At 37.0% G+C, this 20091-nt stretch overlaps 1 long non-coding RNA gene across 5 annotated transcripts in view; it reads right to left on the reverse strand.

Annotated features, from left to right (window-relative positions):
• LOC141577425 (uncharacterized) overlaps positions 1-3545 on the reverse strand; it is a 313952-nt gene extending 310407 nt beyond the window's left edge. Inside the window, exons 1-4 of one of the 5 annotated variants that reach the window (XR_012506292.1) lie at positions 3407-3532; positions 1842-1927; positions 1441-1556; positions 1254-1335 (exon numbers count right to left, since the gene is read on the reverse strand). This is a non-coding gene — a long non-coding RNA (uncharacterized LOC141577425). Of the gene's footprint in view, positions 1-1253; positions 1336-1440; positions 1557-1841; positions 1928-3406 lie in introns of all 5 variants that reach the window. The other 4 variants (XR_012506293.1, XR_012506294.1, XR_012506290.1 and 1 more) reach the window with 4 other exon arrangements.
• Between the last annotated feature and the right edge of the window lie 16546 nt (positions 3546-20091).

A 20091-nucleotide genomic window follows, 5' to 3' on the forward strand; every position in this document is an offset into this window, starting at 1 on the left:
GTGCTGCTGAATATGATCAAGAAGCTAGTAGAAAATGGGAAACAATATTCAAATTGTCTTTTAACTCACATGAATTTAAATTAATGCAAGGCATATTATCTTGTATCTTGGATTTATTTTATCTGTATTCTAAGCTGCTTAAATTATAGAAAGACACATGTATTTCTATATACATGTATTCACAAGAAATTACATATTTCTAAAAGTAAATGACCTTAATGAATAAGATCTGATTCATCTAAATAACTGTATTATGAAATGCATGTTCATAACACCAACATAATAATAAGACTTTGCAATATACATGGAATCAAATGTGATACAAGTAACTGTGATTTTATTCCCATACTTATTTGATTCATATTATTATTTTAAAGTATGCAGAAATGAGTCAGAAGGAAAGCATTTTAAAAACCAGACACAATGATAAGAAAGATATGACATTCTTCAAATCAATTCTATAAAATTTGGACTCATAAATGATGAGCAAAACAGAGGATAGTCACAGGAAAGTGCTTTTTGGTGCACCTGCCTTTAAAAAAAACACACAAGCCTACCATGAACATGTAAGAACTTAGAGTTACTGGACAGAGAGCCTAAGGGAAGAAGACGAAAGAAGGGGGCCTATGAAAAACACTTTAAAATAAAGCATTAAGAGCCAGTGACAAATTAAAATTAATCATAATTGAATTAAAAATAAATCCTTGAAATTTTAGAGTAATTCAATTTACAAAATCATTGTATTATACTTCCCAATCAGGCACTTTTGTAAATGGTAAAATATACCTATGGTTACAATTTAGTACGGAATCCATAAAGGAGAGACTATAATCAGAGTATAGTCATCTTAAAAGAGCATGTTGTTTTCCTAGATAGAAGAAATCCAAGGAAACTGTAAAAACTTGAAAATTAATGCCAAGGATCTATATCAGATTTTCAATAAGCTAATTCACTTGTCAGAAGCAGCTTCCTAGGTTTGACTATTTTCTGAGCTTACAGATTTTACTTACTTATCACAAAACAAATACAAATAGAAACTAAAATATTTTTAAAATAATGAAAAACTTGGTTTGTACTTAGTAATTAAGAGGTTGTTCTGTTTTACCAAACTGATGTAAAAGCAAAAGCAAACTCTATTTCTTAAATTTTCTTGAGTATTTATCCAAATTAAAACAATATCAGGTAATGGAACACATCTGTGATTACCCTGAGATACATGTTGACCAAGAAGATACGTTTTCTGTCTTAGTTACCTCAGCCCATTTGTGGAACCCAGAAGTCCAAATTTTTCTGCATCCCAGCTGGCAAAAATGGTAGTTCTTCTCGGTCTCCAGCCTGTAATCATTGTTAACATACACGGTTAGGTACATCTGCCTAAAAACAAAGGAAAATTCACTCAAGTCACTTTCTGTCATCACTTACCAAGGAAATATTATTTACCTCTACTAATCAGTTTTCCAAAATTCTGGACAACTTCTTATAAATCAGCAGTTCCACTGGTTAGGTCAGTACCTCCAAATACCCAGAAGTCCTGATGATCTCCCAGAATAACACACCTGTTTGGAAAGGAAGGCATTCAAAAGAATGACAACTTAGAATGTATTATAAAGAGCAGTAATTTATGTTTTTAAATTAAACTTCCTCCTGCTTGAGTTTCCTCCATAGAAAACCATCAAGGTAGTGTCTCCTTTTAGAATTTACCTTTTTTTCCCCACATTTAATTATATCACATCAACCAGGAAAAAAATATTAAGAGTTGATTAAAATTTATCTTCTCTTACTCCTGTAATCTTTGTAAAAACAAAATGTTTTAAGACATTTTAAAAAATCCACCAACTCACCAAGTTTCACAGATCCTCAGGTAGTTCTGATTACATCGTAAATGCTTGTGATTTTCTTGATGTTATGAACATGCAATTTAACCTTCCTAGAATTTCACAAACGGAACAAATTACTTCACATAGAGCATTATGTCTAACAGGTTCCTTCCAATGTTTTATTCTAAGTCTCAGAAGTACAGAAAACTGTTTAATAGGATGATAAATTCCCATATGCCCACCATCTAAATTCAATCATTGTTAATACTGTTGAACTATTTGCAAGCGAGTTGCGCAAATCATGACAGTTCTCTCCTATGTATTTAAGAATGCACCTTACGGTGAGATTAAAAAAAAAATCAGTATTTTATATTTTTCCTCCCTCATAGCTCTATTGTTGGTATTTATTTAAACTCCAAAATCATTATTCAACGTGAAAAAGAATCTTGTTCTTAGCAATTAAAAAAAAAAAATTGTGTATTTGTCCATTTAGAGCTCAAATCAATTAAAGGATATAAGCCCTAGATGCTTTTTTTGATATTTTGACCAGGGAAAATTTCTGTTTCTGACTTTTCTCTTAAACTGTTACTGAAGCTACATACTCTGTTTTCCTTGTGTCTGTATGTGTCTGTTTATAAATCACATTTTTCATTGTGTACTTCTAGAGGGTATTAATACATGAGATAATAAAGTCTATGTTAAAGGAACTCAGTTCTAATTGAGTTAAATAAACACTTTTTAAAAAATTCTTATAAAATAAAACTGAACTTCTAATATCTTAAGAGTTTTGAATTTTTAAAACAAGCTTCTTACAGAACTTATACAATACTTGCAGAATCCAAATTCACATTGCTAAGGCAAATCATTAACCAACAAGGCTCATTTAACCATTTTAGTTTAATAAAAACAGCTATCTCCTCTCTGATTCATCAGTGTGAAGTTTCCCTTTCCCTCTACATTTCAAGCCAGTCAAACTAAAGTTCTGATCATGCCATGCTGTTCCCCAACCCTGCACAAGCTGTCCTCTGCAGCTGGCGTTTACTGCCTGTCTTGATTCTGTGGAAATCTTAGTTTGTGTAAAATTAAGCTCAATGAGCACACGGTCCGTGGTCATGCCTCCTTAACACCAGTGCTGTCCGGGGTTAGTAACAGTAACGACTATGCTGGTAAGCGCACGGGGCCATGTAGCAGTTAAGCGTTCACCACTGTGACCATCTAACCCACCCCCACAGAAGTGACCAGTGAACTTCGCTCCTTCCCCTCTTCTCTCCTACTCCTTCCCTTAAGTTAACCTAGGGTTTTGCATGCATAGCGTTTTGACAGTTATCTGAAACACTGTTTTAAACCCTCAGTTGAAAAGGGAAGACAAAATGTTACACCTGGCCCGGAGAAGGAGAGGGGTGGGGAGTGGCCCAGAGGAAGCCGAACGGGACGTGCGGCCTCGGATCACAACACAGCCCCGTTCCTTCCCGAGTTTCGCAGCCGGGAAAGCAGAGGCCTGGGGCCCGGACCGCCTCGGGCCCTTCGGGGGAGGCCGAGGGAGGGACGGAGACCCGCGCAGGGCTGGGGAGGGGCCAGCAGGGACTCACCGTCTGTGCAGCGGCTCCTGACCCACGGTGGACGGGCGGCGGTGGCGGTTGAGGCTGCGGTGCCGGCTGAGGCGGCGGCGGCTGCGGTGCCGGCTGAGGGGGCTGAGGCGGCGGCGGTACCGGCTGAGGCGGCGGCGGCGGCGGTTCAGGTTGCGGTGCCGGCTGAGGCGGCGGCGGCGGCGGTGGTACCGGCTTAGGGGGCTGAGGCGGCGGCGGCGGTTGAGGCTGCGGTGCCGGCTGAGGCGGCGGCGGCGGCGGCGGCGGCGGCTGCGGTGCTGGCTGAGGGGGCTGAAGAGGCGGCGGCGGCGGTGGAGGCTGCGGTGCCGGCTGAGGGGGCTGAGGCGGCGGCGGTACCGGCTGAGGCGGCGGCGGCGGCGGTGGTACCGGCTTAGGGGGCTGAGGCGGCGGCGGCGGTTGAGGCTGCGGTGCCGGCTGAGGCGGCGGCGGCGGCGGCGGCGGCGGCGGCGGCTGCGGTGCTGGCTGAGGGGGCTGAAGAGGCGGCGGCGGCGGTGGAGGCTGCGGTGCCGGCTGAGGGGGCTGAGGCGGCGGCGGTACCGGCTGAGGCGGCGGCGGCTGCGGTGCTGGCTGAGGGGGCTGAGGCGGCGGCGGCGGCGGTGCTGGCTGAGGGGGCTGAGGCGGCGGCGGCACCGGGTGAGGCGGCGGCAGCTGCGGTGCCGGCTGAGGGGGCTGAGGCGGCGGCGGCGGCCGTGGAGGCTGCGGTGCCGGCTGAGGCGGCGGCGGCGGCGGTGCCGGCTGAGGGGGCTGAGGCGGCGGCGGTACCGGCTGAGGCGGCGTCGGCGGCGGTTCAGGCTGCGGTGCCGGCTGAGGCGGCGGCGGCGGCGGTGGTACCGGCTTAGGGGGCTGAGGCGGCGGCGGCGGTTGAGGCTGCGGTGCCGGCTGAGGGGGCTGAGGCGGCGGCGGTACCGGCTGAGGCGGCGGCGGCTGCGATGCTGGCTGAGGGGGCTGAGGCGGCGGCGGCTGCGGTGCTGGCTGAGGGGGCTGAGGCGGCGGCGGCACCGGGTGAGGCGGCGGCAGCTGCGGTGTCGGCTGAGGGGGCTGAGGCGGCGGCGGCGGCCGTGGACGCTGCGGTGCCAGCTGAGGCTGCGGCGGCGGCGGTACCGGCTGAGGGGGCGGCGGCTGCGGTGCCGGCTGAGGGGGCTGAGGCGGCGGCGGTACCGGCTGAGGCGGCGGCAGCTGCGGTGCCGGCTGAGGGGGCTGAGGCGGCGGCGGCTGCGGTGCCGGCTGAGGCGGCGGCGGCTGCGGTGCCGGCTGAGGGGGCTGAGGCGGCGGCGGTACCGGCTGAGGCGGCGGCAGCTGCGGTGCCGGCTGAGGGGGCTGAGGCGGCGGCGGCACCGGGTGAGGCGGCGGCGGCTGCGGTGCCGGCTGAGGCGACGGCGGCTGTGGTGCTGGCTGACGGGGCTGAGGCGGCGGCGGTACCGGCTGAGGGGACTGAGGCGGCGGCGGTACCGGGTGAGGCGGCGGCGGCTGCGGTGCCGGCTGAGGGGGCTGAGGCGGCGGCCGCTGGAAGGACTTGAGGGACTCGAAGGCCTTCGCCAGCTTTTCCAGGGTCGCCATGGCGGCCTCCCGCCCCGCGGGGACAGCCCACGGAGTCGCCAGGCCGACTGGCGGCTCCGGTCAGCAGCGGTGGCAGTTAACGGGGCTCGAGGCCGCCAGCAGGTGCGGACCCCAAGCGCGCGGCCATCTTGGAGCCGTCCCGACAGCCCCCGCGGCCCTGCGTCCTGCCACGCTCCGCCGGTGGGGCGGGGCCGGGCCGCGGGATTGACAGCCGGAGGCAGCGGCCTCCGCCAATGGCTGCCGCGCCCGCCCCTTGGGCCTAAAGAGCCGCCACGGCTGCTGGAGTCACTTCTTCCCGGCGAGGGGCGAGGGGTACTGCACGGAGATCGGGAGGGCGGTTCGGGGGCGGGGTTGCGTGGCACGGCGAGGAGGGTGGGGAGGGCGGGGTGACTTGTGATTGAGGGTCTCTCTCGGCAAGGGGCGTCCCCGGACGACGCCTAGCGGGTGGCGGGGAGGCGGGGCAGTGGGCTGGGAGCCCGAGAACCCCGCGGGGCGCTAGCCCACCCCGCGGCGCGGGCGGAGGGCCGGCTCGCCGGACAGCCTGCTGTAATATGCTGACTGTTATATATTTGGCCTTACCCTTGTTAGTTGCCTCAAATCACTCCTTGTTCACCTTCATGATCATTACCATAGATATACGTCTTACAATCCTCGTACTTACTATGTTCCCTCATGCTACAGGGCCATACACATGCTATTCTCACTCTCAGAAATAATCTTTTACACATCAATGCCCTGCTCCCCTCAAGAGATTTGCCTATCTAATTCCAATCACTCTCAGTGCTCAGCTAATTTGTGAATTCATAAAGCCCATTACATTAACATAATTTCTTAACACCATGTCATTCTCCTTTATCACATTATTAAAGTATACGTTATAATAACATAAAAACTCTTCCATGCATGAAGGTAGATATTAAACAATTAAGTTCACAGTATAAAGTTGTAAGTACATATACTGTATATTATGAAAAATGTTAAGGAATAACATACTATAGTTAAATGCATTCATAATTTTTCATAGAAATATGGGAATATTTATTCCAAGTTGGATCATCACTATATGTGTGTGTGTATATATGTATATATCTCTCATCCTTCATTCACATTAAAAATTCTGATAAAATATTGCCAACAATTAACTTTTATACCCCAAATTACCAATAAAGGAATAGGAAAGAAGGGAGAAAAGAAGAAAGGAAAGAAGGAAAGAGGAAGGAAGGAAAGAAGGAAATTGAGGGGTTTTAGAACTCTTGAGATTGAGACATATTAGATAAAGACTCAGATGTGTACATTTATATATGATAATTATTTTCCTGAAATTATATAAAAACACATAAAGAAAACTGAAAGCTAAATATAAAATTATTTACAACCCAAATTTGAGGTTAATTTATATCTTCAATTGATATGCATTTTTTAAAATTTAATATTACACTGTTCCATTGCTATAATATAATCAAATTCATAAACAGAAAACTATATATGATATATACATCCTCTCACCATTTATAACATCTCTGAAAGCATTTTTGAAGTAGAATATTTTATGTTTAAAGTTTTTATCATTAGAAAGGCTTAGAATGTTTTCACACTACTAGATTTAATTTACTTCATCGTATAATTTTTTTCCAATACATGAGAAATAATATCTTATATGGCTTTGATTCATTCTTTAAGCAGTTTGTTAATATTGTGTAATAAGTGAATTCATGGAATATTGTTATAGAGTTAGACATTTTTTGTTTGAAGATGTCATCTTTTGTAATATAATAATAAGGCCATTATTGTAGGAATGTGAAGGAGTCAGACATTGCTTTTAGTAAAAACATCACTCTAAAGGGCATATTGGCAATAGCAGCATGTGGTTAAGATCATGTCAATTTTTTGTAAATCTTTAACAAATTCTGAAATCACTCTGGTTGCTTACAAATTTATAAAACACAATTACTTACAGGAAGAACAAGGCTATAGTCACTGCATGACAAAGGAATGCTGCTTAATAAATAAGTGAGGAGAAGAATTAAGTTTAATTCAAGGAAAGCAGCATTCTTAAAATATTTTGAATTGATCTGAGAAACAGGGATTTTATGATTATTTATTTAGTAGAGTTTATATAGACATTTATGTGTGTGTGTGTATCCTTCATCTCTGTATCAATTCAAATAAGATTTTGCCAAAAAAATAAACTTTAGAGCAAAAAATACCAATCAAAAAGAAAGAAAAGAAGAGGGAAGGAAAGCAGGAAGGCAATTTAACATCAAAAAATTTCATCATTATTTAGAGTAAAGATCTATATCAACTAAACATGTGTATTGTGACCTCCACATTCCACTAAAACTTATGCCATTTACCTATAAATATAAGCTTTTATTTGCTTCTACAATAAATAATACATAAATTTAATGAAACTGCAGCTCAAAAGAAGGAAATAACATTAGAAATTCAGTCATCCAGTGCAGTTGCTAAAGTATGGGTATGACCTGACTCTTAGCAATCAGAGAACAACCAAGAAAATGTGCCAAACTGTTGGATACCCAGATCTGTTCCCAGGGCAGGGAAATAGGCATATCAACATAAGTAAAAGAATATACCATGTTTAAAGCTTAATTATAATGCAAAATAGATATTTATCTATATCTATTTCAAAATGTTAAATTTAAAAGTGGACCAGAAAAAAATATAAACAAAATTACTTCTCTAGAGAAAACAAAGAATAGCCTTGTCTTCTTCTATTAAAGACTGACTAGCCACAATATATTATGGAAATAGCTATAAAGCTTTGAGGAAAATATTATAATTCTATAATTGTGTTACCACTAAGGTTGCTATGTTTGTAGTTAAGCCAAAGTAATACTAAGACATTCAAAGAATCAGAAGGAATGGTAACTATATATTTATCCTAAAAAAATAATAGTAAGTACTAAGAAAAGGATACATTTTTTAAAATGTAAGAAGTAAGACAAGATTATATAAATGCTATGTTAAAGGGTATTGAATCTACAGGTAGACAAAGTGAGGATCACGTCTATTTTGAAAATATTTCAAAATAAATGCCAATAAATAAAAATAATTCTTAAAATGATATTTCAGTCTAACTTGTTTGATTTTGTAAATGCATGTTACTTTATATCAATTTGCATTATTGATTATTATATGGTTAATAACACAGATACAATTAAAAGAAAATGTATAAAAATGTTGAGATAGCAAAAATAACTTTCTTTTCTAATATTTACAAATAAAAGATTTAACAGTGAATTTTTATCAATCATAAGTCTTTATATTTTCAAGTAAAATATAAAATTATAATGGAGAAAAAAGTAATCAAAAATAATTCAAATAAAAATGTTAAGGAGAATAATCATTTATACCATTTGCCATCTACCTCTGCTTGGTACTGTAACCAATCACGAGCCACTGTAGCCGCTGACCTCCAACACTCCCTGAAAGTTCACGGTGGAGATTAGGAATGGGGCACTTTGTGCTGTGGGAAAACTGACAAAATAGAGATTCAGATAGATGTTTTCAGGAGAAAATTTTATGAGCCCCAATTCTTGCATCTCCTTATATCTAGAAGAGCATTAAATTCATTAACAGTGATGTCTGCTCCTCATAACTGGCAAAAGAACTCAATGTGTGTTTGACTGCACATACTCCCCTTCACTAAAATTACATATATAATACTGAGTTTCCCCCTGCCTCTTCAGAAAAGTTCCTCAGAGCCACCTGAGGTGCTGTCTCCTAGATTATAGTCCTCATTTAGCCCCAAATAAAACTTAACCCACAACTCTTACGTTATACAATTTTATTTCAGTAAACAGCATGTATATTAAAATTGTTCAAAACATTGATGTCACAATTGATGAAAAGATACCTCTGCCTATATAATTTCGAATTGAAATAAAAAAAAAAAAACTGGGCCACCGTGATAATGAATCTGTGTAAGGAGAGACATTTTCATCATGATGAATGGAAGATAAATCACTCTAAGCTTAAAACTATGCATCTGGACAAATTAGCAGTTGTGAGAGTGATAACCAAATATACTTCTAGAAATAAAAAGGATGCCAAAAAATTTACACCCAGACATCTTCACAGAGAGAATTGCTGGAGGATGTACTTCAGCCCAGTCTGCTTGATGATCCACGAACTGGTCCAACACAGAGGGGAAGGAGAGACCATAGGAAGAAGCAGAGCACTGCAGTTTAGTGGGTGGCAGGTCTTTTCAGCAAGATAACTTACTTATGAGACTTGTCTTGAGCAGCCACAAGAGTCTCCTCGCAACCCCACCAGAATCTTAAAAGTTTATATAAAAGCCTTAAAATACTGTCCAGGTAGTCTTGGCAACAAGCACATTACTGTCACAAGGCTGAGTACTTGGTGGGGCTTCTTCAGAGAAGGCAAGTGAAACACATTCCAGCAGTCATGTCCTCTTGATGATCCCTTCAAGACTGATCCATATCAGGTATAAGTAGTGGGGAAAAAGGAGAAAAGGAAAACAGAGTTAATGACTTCTTGGATATGTAAAACATTTTAAAATTTCTGTGCAAAATTTATGATTACAATATTGAGTACATTTTTAATGATTCCGTTCTGGAAGTCTCTATATCAAAGATTAAATTTAGTTAATTATGGGCTTGTGAGTAATATTTTTTCTGTCTCTAAATTTCATAACCTATATTATTCACTAAAGATTTTTGAGAATTTAATTACAAAGTTAAAGTCGTTTCAAATGCATAAATAAAGAGATATTAGAATGGTTATTTTAATAGAAAAATGCCAGTGTGAAGCATTAAAAACAATGTAACAGCATCAGTAAAGCTGAGTAATTATATTTCTTATGGTTTTCACAAATAAAAATTTACTTTGTTATTAATTATATTTAAAGTCTTTTAAAACCATAAGGGATTCTCAATATAGAATGTCTAATGTTCATAGAGCAAAATTGTGTGCATAATTTGATTCTAGGACAAAAACATTCATATATATAACATACACACACATAACTAATACCCAGGAATTACATGCAAAAAAATGTTTAATTATTTGTTACATTACAGTAAGATTTGATTATATTTTTTTATTTGCATTTCTAAATTATGAAACATTTGATACATACAGTTTATGATTATAAAATATATATCCATTACTCTACCACCCAAACTGAGAAATAAAACACGACATTTCCAATATATTTACCCTTGCTCTTTTATGTTGCTTAAATCTAAAACTGATATAACTACTTTTTATAGTAATAGGTATTTCTTTCTGGTGTTTCTTTTTCCATATTTTATTTTCAATAATTTTTGTAGCATGTTTAAGTGTTCCTCTTCCAAATATCATAGAGATTCCCCCCAAATATCTGAGAATCTATGCATTTTAATGTCTTTTAATAGGAAAATTGACTCAATTTAGGCTTATCCATATGTATTATTGACTAATTTATTTATGACTGTCTATTTTGTTTTCCACATAAAACTTTGTTCATTTATTTTCATTTTTTTGTGTGACTTTCTTTTGTTTTTCCTTCAGATGTGTTTTTCAGGCATTAAACCCCTCATTCTTTATATCACTGAAGATAACTTCATTTATTTCATACTTGTATAATATTTTGGCTATTTCTAGAATATAAAATTCAGGATGACTTTTCTACAAAACATAAATTTCAAGAAGCTGTCTTCTTTAATCCAGTTTTGCCAATATTATATAAAAAACAACCTGTTTGTTGTTTTTTCCTGATAGTTATTATTCTGTAGTTAAATTTTTTCTAATTATATATTTTTATGTATTTTCTACTTTATATCAAGAAACTAGTCATTTTAACTGGTTTTTATATTATAGGTACATTATGGTATTTTGCTCCATCTTTGGAAATTTGGTTCTGTTATTTAAAGGATTATCTAGTCCATATTTTGACTTTGTTCACTTTTCTTTTTGATAAAGCACCAAAGGCATGATCAACGAAAGGAATAATTTCAAAGCTGAACTTTTAAAAAAATCACAATTTGTTTTCTTTGCAAAAGACATTGTCAAAAGGATGATAAGACATGCCACAGATTGGGAGGATGTATTTGCAAAAAATATATCTGATAAAAGACTATTAGCCAAAATATACAAAGAATTCTAAAAAGCTCAACAATAGAACATTAAACAACCTGATTTAAAAAATGAGCAATTTACCTGAGCAGACACCTCACCAAAGAAGATAACAGATAGCAAGCAAACATATTAAAATATGTTCAGCATTATATGTCATTAGGAAACTACAAATTAAAACAAGAAGTTACTACTACATACCTATTAGACTAACCAAATCTAGAACACTGACAACACCAAACATCCTGCCAAGATGTAGAGCAACAGGAACTCTTATTTATTGCTGATGGAAATACAAAATGATTAAAACAGTTTGGAAGATAGTTTGGCAGTTTCTTACAGTACTAAATGTGCTCTTACCATAAAATCCTTCAAGTCAACTCTTTGCAGTTTACATAAAGGAGCTGAAAACTATGTCCACATGAAAACCTACACAAGGATATTTACATCAGGTTTGTTTGTAATTATCAAAACATGGAAGCAACAAAAATATCCTTCAGTAGGAGAATGGATAAACCATAGTACAATCAGACAATGGATTATTATTCAGTGCTGAAAAGAAATGAGCTATTAAGCCATAGAAAGATAATATAGATCCTTAAATGTATAATGATAAGTGAAAGAAGCCAATCTACAAAGGCTATGTATTATATGGTTCCAACCTCATGATATTCTGGAAAAAACAATACTATGGAGATAATAAAAAGATGAAAAATTGCTAAGTGTTATGAGAAAGGGAAGATTGATTAGGTAAAGCACAGAGGATTTTTAGGGCAGTGAAACAATTGTGTGTGGTACTGTAATAATGGATAAATACCATTGTACACTTGTCCAGACATATAGAGTATTCAACACCAAAAGTGAGTCCAAAGGTAATTATGAGTGATTATAATGTGCCAGTGTAGATAAATATATATTTATATATGCTGCTGGGTCCTATAGATCCCAGGACATGGGCTTCCTCTGGGAAGAATTATTGTGGCATCAGGGTCTTGGTCCTCTCATATATGTAGATATAGGGTAGACTGATAAAAAAGAATGTCGGGATATTGAGAAACTCAAAATTAAAGTGAGAGGATTTACAGTAATAAAAACAAACAAATCCCTTGAAACTTTCTAGATTAATTAGACAAAAAAAAGTATAGAGAGGATTTTCTTATAGAGTTTCCAACTTTTGTCTAACAATTTGTACACCGCACAGAATATATATTTTTAAAGGTACATATAAAAATGACAAAAAGTAACTATGTAGTAAGTCAGAAAGGAAGTGTCCACAAATTTCCTAAGGCTAAAGTTGTACTATTTTCACAAAAATAAGTAAGATAAAATTTAAACAACAAAAGTGGATAATTGTCTGGCTAACTGAAATTTATGAACCTTCTTTTTGAAATTAACTAAAGCATGTACTTTATTATTAAAGCCCCTAATGTGCTTTTATTTTTATCCTATTTACCTCTCTTTCTTCACTATGGAGGTATCCTGAGATTTTAAAATGCATTCTCCTGCTTTTCTTTATAATTTCTTGAACACACATATATATCAATAAAATGATATCATTTAGTTTAAGTTGCCATTTATATTTATTAAATGTTATATTTTTGTTCAATTTCCCCCGAAACATTCACTTTACTACAATTTTTATATTTAGAATTATTAGTTTTTATAAAACTGAAATTTTTAGAATGCAACTTAGAAATTACTCCATTCATCCATTTTCCAAAAAGTGGATATTTGAGTTATTTACAATGTTTGATTACTATAAGCAATGATGTTATGAACATACTTGTATATTTATCTTGGTGAACACAGAACACATGCAGAAGGTTGAAGGTAACTTAGGAAAAAAATTGCTGGAGTTCGTGTGTGTACACCTTTAATTTATAAGGATATTATAATTTTCTGAAGTTAATGTAATAGAGGAGAACAAATCTGACTCTTTATTAGATCTGTTCCTTTAGTTTTGACCACTGTGCCCTGTTTCCTAGGCTTAGTCTTGCTAGCTCTGCACTCACATAAAGATAAGAAGCTGCAGAATAGAGAATAACACTTGTTTGTTGGAGGTTTACAGGGACACCATGAACTGACCCACATGGACAGCTGTAAGAACAAAGAATTTCTACAGCAAGAAGTTTGCAACAACCAACCATACACCCTCCCTTGTTTTTGTTGTTTGTTTTTTGTTTTTGTTTTTGTTTTTGTTTTGTATAAAAGAAGCCTGTATTGTGACTGGATCTGGATGGTTCTCCAAGACATTAGTCAGCCACCCTCTCGGTCTGCCAGCTTTCCAAATAAAGTCGCTATTCCTTGCCCCAACACCACATCTCTTGTACTTAAAGTTTAAAGTTTAAACTTAAAGTTTCACATTTGTGTGTTTTTCTATCTTTTCTGCTGTGTTACTGGCTAATATTTATGGCTGGAATTTACACTCACCTAATTTTCTTCAAGAATAACTTGACTATTATTGGCTGTGTCTTTTTCCATATAAATTTTAGAGTAAGTTTGTTGAGTACCATTCAAACCTCTGCCAGAATTTAATCATAGAGATTAAATCTGAATCACTTTGGTAAGATTTTATATGGTTAAGATATTGGCTTTCCATATTCATAAAGAAGCTATATTTATCCAGTTACTTTTGTATATTTAATGCATTTCCACACAGTCATATTTTTTTTTTCGGATGGCATGCAAGACTTTTATTTGGTGAATTTCTTTTCTTCATATTTTTCTGTGTTTAAAATTGTATGTGTTTATTGCATTTCTAACATTTTGTTTCTAGGCATAGAAATACACCTCATACTTAGTCTGTGAAAACTACTCTTTTTATACCTATCTTTTTGGTTTTTTTAACATAAACAGTTTAGATTACTTCATTCAGATTCTAGTAAATAATACACTTGATTCTGTTTCTTACTAAGGTCTTAAGTACCTCCCTTAAAATGATGAATGGAAGAGGTCATAGAGGTTATTGTTAACTTGTTTCTAATTTTGAAGTTAATGTTTTTACCTTTTTTGTATTCATCACAATAGTTTACTTTGTTGTTGTTTTTTTTTTCAGGTATTCTTTGTCAGAATAAAGAAGTTCTTTCATTTCTTGTTTTCTAAGAGCTTTTTATTAGGACCAGTATTGGACTTTAATCACGTATTTTCTCTGCATCTTCTGAAATGATCAATTGCTTTTCCCCTTGTAGTTTTGTAATCTATTAATGTGCCATACTACATTAATTTATTGTATACAGGCAAACTAATTTGCATTGTTGGAATAATCCCATTTATTTTTACAGGTCAATTTTGCCTACAGATTTATATTTTTCTAGTGTATTTACCTATTTTTGTTCTGTTATTTTGTGTGATAGTAAATATGAGACAGTTTACACTTTAAGAGTTAAATATGCAATGCTGAATCTCGCTTTTTTCATAAGGCGTACATGAGCTCAAACTATTTAAATTTTGAGTTGTGAACAAGTCACATTTAGTCAACCTGAGGTGAAAGAGTCACGGTGAAAAAACGCCCACTATAAAAGTATGTACAGTGAACGCTAGGGCCTTGCTTCACCTAATCCACACAACTGGATATTTACATTTGCTTTTCTCACAGGAGGGTACGTCCTTCTTTCAATTTTATATTTATATATAATGTGCTGAAAGAAGCATTTTCTTGTCAGAGATTTTACAGCTACTAATAATTTAATCTAGTTTTTAAAAGGTCCATGTCAAAGTGTACCAAATAACTGCTTCCAGAGATTTGAGGTGTGACTATAATCACTGAAAATACAGTTAATTTATGCCAGATGACTTTCTATTATTAATGTACATATGTACATGAAAAGGTTGTTTTAGTAAATTTAGTAACTTATACAAGGACTAACAATACAAAGGTCCCTAAACATTTAACTTTTCATTAGTAATATATTTATGTGTGATCATTGAGTCACATAATACTATTTATTGCTCATACATGATATACCAACATCATGAAAGACATAGCTCTAAGGACTAGAGGTGTATAATATAAAATAAGAGTGTGCTTTATTTTAAGGAGTTAACAATTGCATATTAATGGCTTTAAGTCTAGCACATATTTCTTTCTCTTAGTGTCCTTGAATTTTTATATTTATGTTGCCTATTTGTCATTTTTTGAGCCAACTCAGATGAAACACAAACACAACTCTAAAAAATTACCTAAACACGCTGACACAACTTTTTTTTTAAATCAAGAAGCAACTCCATCACTGTCTTCCATGTTTATGTAAGCTGGTTAACTACACAGGGAGCTTACAGGGCCTTCTGAGGAGAATAATTTGCCTATACTTTGATGATCACTTAAGAAATTGTCATGGATACATTTGGCAGAATAGAATCATTCATATTATTACATTTATACCATTGATGTTTTCACTGTTTCTGCCTTTGTTGCTTGGTTCTTAAATTGTAGTTAAATAATGATGAAGCCTCTGTTTCCTTAAAACAGAGAACACATATTTATACTCTTGTAAATATATTTAAATACAAGATCTAAAAAGAAAAACAGATCTGTTATTGCAATCACTATAAACCACAGATTCATTTGTGTCTGTCAGCTATGGGTCTGCAACAAAACATCCCAAAGCTTAGAGGCTTATAAAGCTAAGTATTCTTATGCACTGACTAATTGTTCATCTGGGGTTCTACCTCAAACTGCTGACCCACTGGGCCAGCTCTGCTGAGAACTCTGATGCCCTCACTTAGGTTTAGTTCCAGGACATGGGTTCAGTTCAGGTCTAATCTTAAGTGCCTTTGAATTGTTTGAGGCCAATCAGTCTACTCAGCATGTCCTCATGGTAGAGGTAGAGTACAAGATAAAAAGCCCAGTGCATAAGCACATTTCAAGCCTTGGCTTGCATCACATCATATCTGCTGATAGCCTACGGGCCAAAGCAAGTTACAAGTTCAAGCCCAAAAGTAGGAGAAGATAAATACTCCTCATGTGGAAATAGAATGCCAAAGGATATTCTAATACACACCATAACCTTCTCTGAATTCCACTCAAAAGTTCCCCACTGAAAATTAGAAGCTTAAGTTAATTATAATGGTTAGTAATTTAAGAAAAGATCCTTTTGAGAAAAAGGTCTCTATATTAACACTTTCTATATCACTAACATTTAACACAGTGCTGGTCACATATTAGGCACTCTCTAAATGTTTACTGGCTAAGCTGACTGGGTGACCTGGTGTAAGACATCAATATAATAATGTCCAACTAAAAGAAAGTTACATTACTGTACCAAGAACTGGATTGTCTTGCCCACACAGTTTTTAAAAAATATGCATACAAAATATAATATACACTATAATTCACTCAATTCACAATATGAAACACAACAATGAAGGTAATATTCCCACTGGATATTCCCCATTGACATTCTCTAATGTATTAACTCTCCTGGAAGGAGTTGCATTAATTATTAGATATTTAATTAGATTTTCACTAATGGTGTAAACACAATATGAAAATTCACTTTGATTTGCATTGTCATTTAGAATTACTAATCAACTGAGAGGTATGAACAATCATGGCAGGAGACTGAAACTTCAGCATTGAGGGGTTTTTAAAATATGCTTGGCATCATTAGATGAACATATAGTCTCAATTACAGAATGTGAAATTCCATTAAATTATCCCATATGAGCCAATGCCCAGAGGACCATTTCTGATCAGGGTAGAATAACTCATTTTTGAGGACCTTAGGATGGAAAATTTCATATTTTAATGAAAAGTCACATCATGAATACTCTTTATTCCTTCACTGTAAAAGGCAGGAACTGTTATTCCCCTTCACTAAGAATAACAGTAGCTTGAAAAAATAAACAGATTTTGGATTTAAAAACTAGAAAAACTCTGTAATTTTTACTTATTTTGCCAGTGTTTTTCTTTAGAATTATTAATAGTAAAAGTCACAAAGTCACTTGGGATCTATGTCCCACCCCTTGTTTTTAGTATTGGCTAAACGATCTAACCCTGCCAATAACACATACCTTTGCCCACAACAGACATGTGTGTGTGTGCCCCCACATGCACAACACAATGTATCCACACATCCTCCTTACTACTATTTATTGTAGTATAAAATCTCCTAAGTTTAGGACCAAAGTCATTGTTTTGAACTCTATGTCTCTGATGAAAACACAGAAATGAATTCTTCACTGCCTCTCCTATGAAACAGTCATTGTCAAATACTTGCACTGCTCTGTAACTACTGACTACATGTCTTTCACTATCTTAATAAGACCACATACTCCCAACATCAGGCACTGTGGTTTGAACCTCAGTCTATATACCATGTACATAACAAGGCCTAGCCCAGATTTGTTAAAATCTGTTTTCTGCAATAGGGCCATAGGTTTGATTGGGATAGTATCTTGCAAGGTCTCCTTTGATTTTTGTTTAAAATGAATTTCTAATTCCTCAGTTGTTTTAGTTATGATTAGGTTTGCAAATCCAAATGAATTTGGAACAAACCATAATCAACATTTGTATGACTGAATCATAGAAATATGTGCACAATTGGTAACATATATACCAATTGGTGGTTGGTGTAAGTAGTCAGTTGTATTACAAAAAGCAATAATAAAATAAAGCAGGCACATGAAAAGTTTAGTAACTTATACAAAAAGTTTATTTATGATCTATATAATTTTTCTTACTTTACCTGGGTAATTTTCTTTTTTTATCTATCAAATGATAGGATTAAGAAAGATAATTTTGAAAGTTCTCTTCATTTCCAAGAAAAATATAGTAGAACTTTAAAAATCTATACATTAATGGCATTTGCATTTATTTATACACAGTTCCTATGTGTTTCTGGCCAGAAGTAGAAATTACCAGCTTAAATGTGTGTTGGTCTCCACTGTTCATTAGCTAAAATTGAAGTAAATAAGTATTAAAAATCATAACTATTAAAAACTCAAAGCACTGAATTTCCTTCCAACTAATTTTATCAGAGCAGCAGTTACATAAAATTCAAATCTATATTTATAATTTTCTTGGTAGTACAAGAACTTCAGAATTCCATGTAATAGATTTTGTAAGCTATCCACCTCTTTGTCTGTATGTGTCATGAACATTAAATTATTAATGTATTATCTTATAAGTCACAAGTAAGGATTTAGTTAACAGATGATTATTGAATTTTTTATGTAAATTGTGCATACTGCACTGTAAAAATTTGAAATCTACAATCATAGACTATAGAACAAGCAGATATACACAAGACAAGTTAAGCCCACACTGTTTCAAGAGGCTTCTATTTTTAAAATGTATGAAATATTTATTTTCACAGATTGATGTGTTTAGGCAAATCATTTTAAAATATGTTGTCACAATTACTTTGAAACAACAATAATTTTTATCATTATTGTAATTTTCAGTGTATATTCACATGTGATTCCAACAACTATGACACTGAGTTGCTGAAGCAAAATCAAACATTTTAGAAATAAAGAAATTAAAGGACAGGAAAATTAATTGACTTGCAGCAATTTTTTTATACTGTCATCTTGGCTAAGCTAGAATAGTTTACAAGAATCCCCTATCCTGTATGATAGTTTGTTAACTGGCCCAAATAAGAAATTCTTTTTACAAATTTTGGAAGGGGAAAATAAAGCAGCTCATCTGAAATCTGTTAATTTAGAGGTACGAGTAACAAAGAGATACATGTGGATTCTAGCTAGTTCTTGCTGTCTTTGGCTCCATACCCACATCATCTTCCCAAATGAAAATCTTGCTGACCAAGAGCCACTGAGACCCAACAGATATGTGGAGACAGCAGCTTTCCATAATCTTTTGCACCAGGTCTCCTTTGCAGACCCACTTGGGCAGCCCAAACTGCTTTACTTCAAAGGGTTGGTTATTGTCTTTTCCATGAGCCTCCAATTCTCCCTTTTAGAAATTTATGACCCCAGCAATACACACAATTTGGGGAAGTGCTATCACATATCTAACCCCTTTTCACATAATACTCATATTTGTTTTCATTTTCAGATTGAATCTGACTGAGACATAACTTCGATGAGATCACACTGCTATAAAACGTCAGTATTGAAAATCAAATATTTCATACTATTTCTCAATCTTGAAAGAAAGAGTATTTCCAAAAAAAAAAAAAGAGGAGTTGTTAAGGTATGTATTTACTGAAAAAAGAAGTTGGGAGCAAGAAATAAGAGGTTTCAAGAGAGATAGAAGTGAGAAAAAAGGAGATAATCTAGCAGGAGAGAATGATTCATGCTTAAGAATATTTTCATGGTAGCCAATGCTAACTACCAGGTGGCTGGTTATATCAGGAAATAGTGGTATAATTGATAACATGGAAAACTTTCAAAGCTTCATGCCCTTAACTTTCATTGAAGATGAAAATGTCCTGATTTTGTATATAGGCTAAATGTCCTCATATATGTGTGTGTGTGGATTTAATCCAAATTTCAGTGGATTAAACAACAAAGATTTAGAATTTACTCTAGCAAAGTCTGTATCCAGATAAGAAGCAAGATGAACTGTCCCAAAACAAGCAACTCAGTGATTCAGAATAAAAGGAAAGTACTACCATCTTGAAGCAACATCATATGAAGCTTACTGCCTCCTGATGGGCATCTCAGAAAAAGAGGCACCTGCAGAGCCATTGCTGGTTTTTCCATGCTTTGTGCCAAAATTTATACATGTAAATTTGACTCATGGCCATTGGACAAAGCTAATCACATGACCTTAATGATCTTCAAGTGGATAAATAATGTAGTCTTGCTGGTGCACAGAAAGGATACTGATGAACACTGATAATATTCTTTCCATAAAGCTTAATATTTGAAATAATTGACTTTGGCATAGGGCTTTATGATATTGGTCATATTAGTTAAATTATCTTTTCCTCAATTTTCTCATTAATAAAATGGAAGGCAGTAATATTCCCCTATTAGAACAATTAGGGAATCAAATGCAGGCATATAACACTCAATAATATTAGACATTATCAAAATCATCATTA

The sequence above is a fragment of the Camelus bactrianus genome, chromosome 4, assembly GCF_048773025.1.
Source record: "Camelus bactrianus isolate YW-2024 breed Bactrian camel chromosome 4, ASM4877302v1, whole genome shotgun sequence".
Taxonomy (NCBI): Eukaryota; Metazoa; Chordata; class Mammalia; order Artiodactyla; family Camelidae; genus Camelus; species Camelus bactrianus.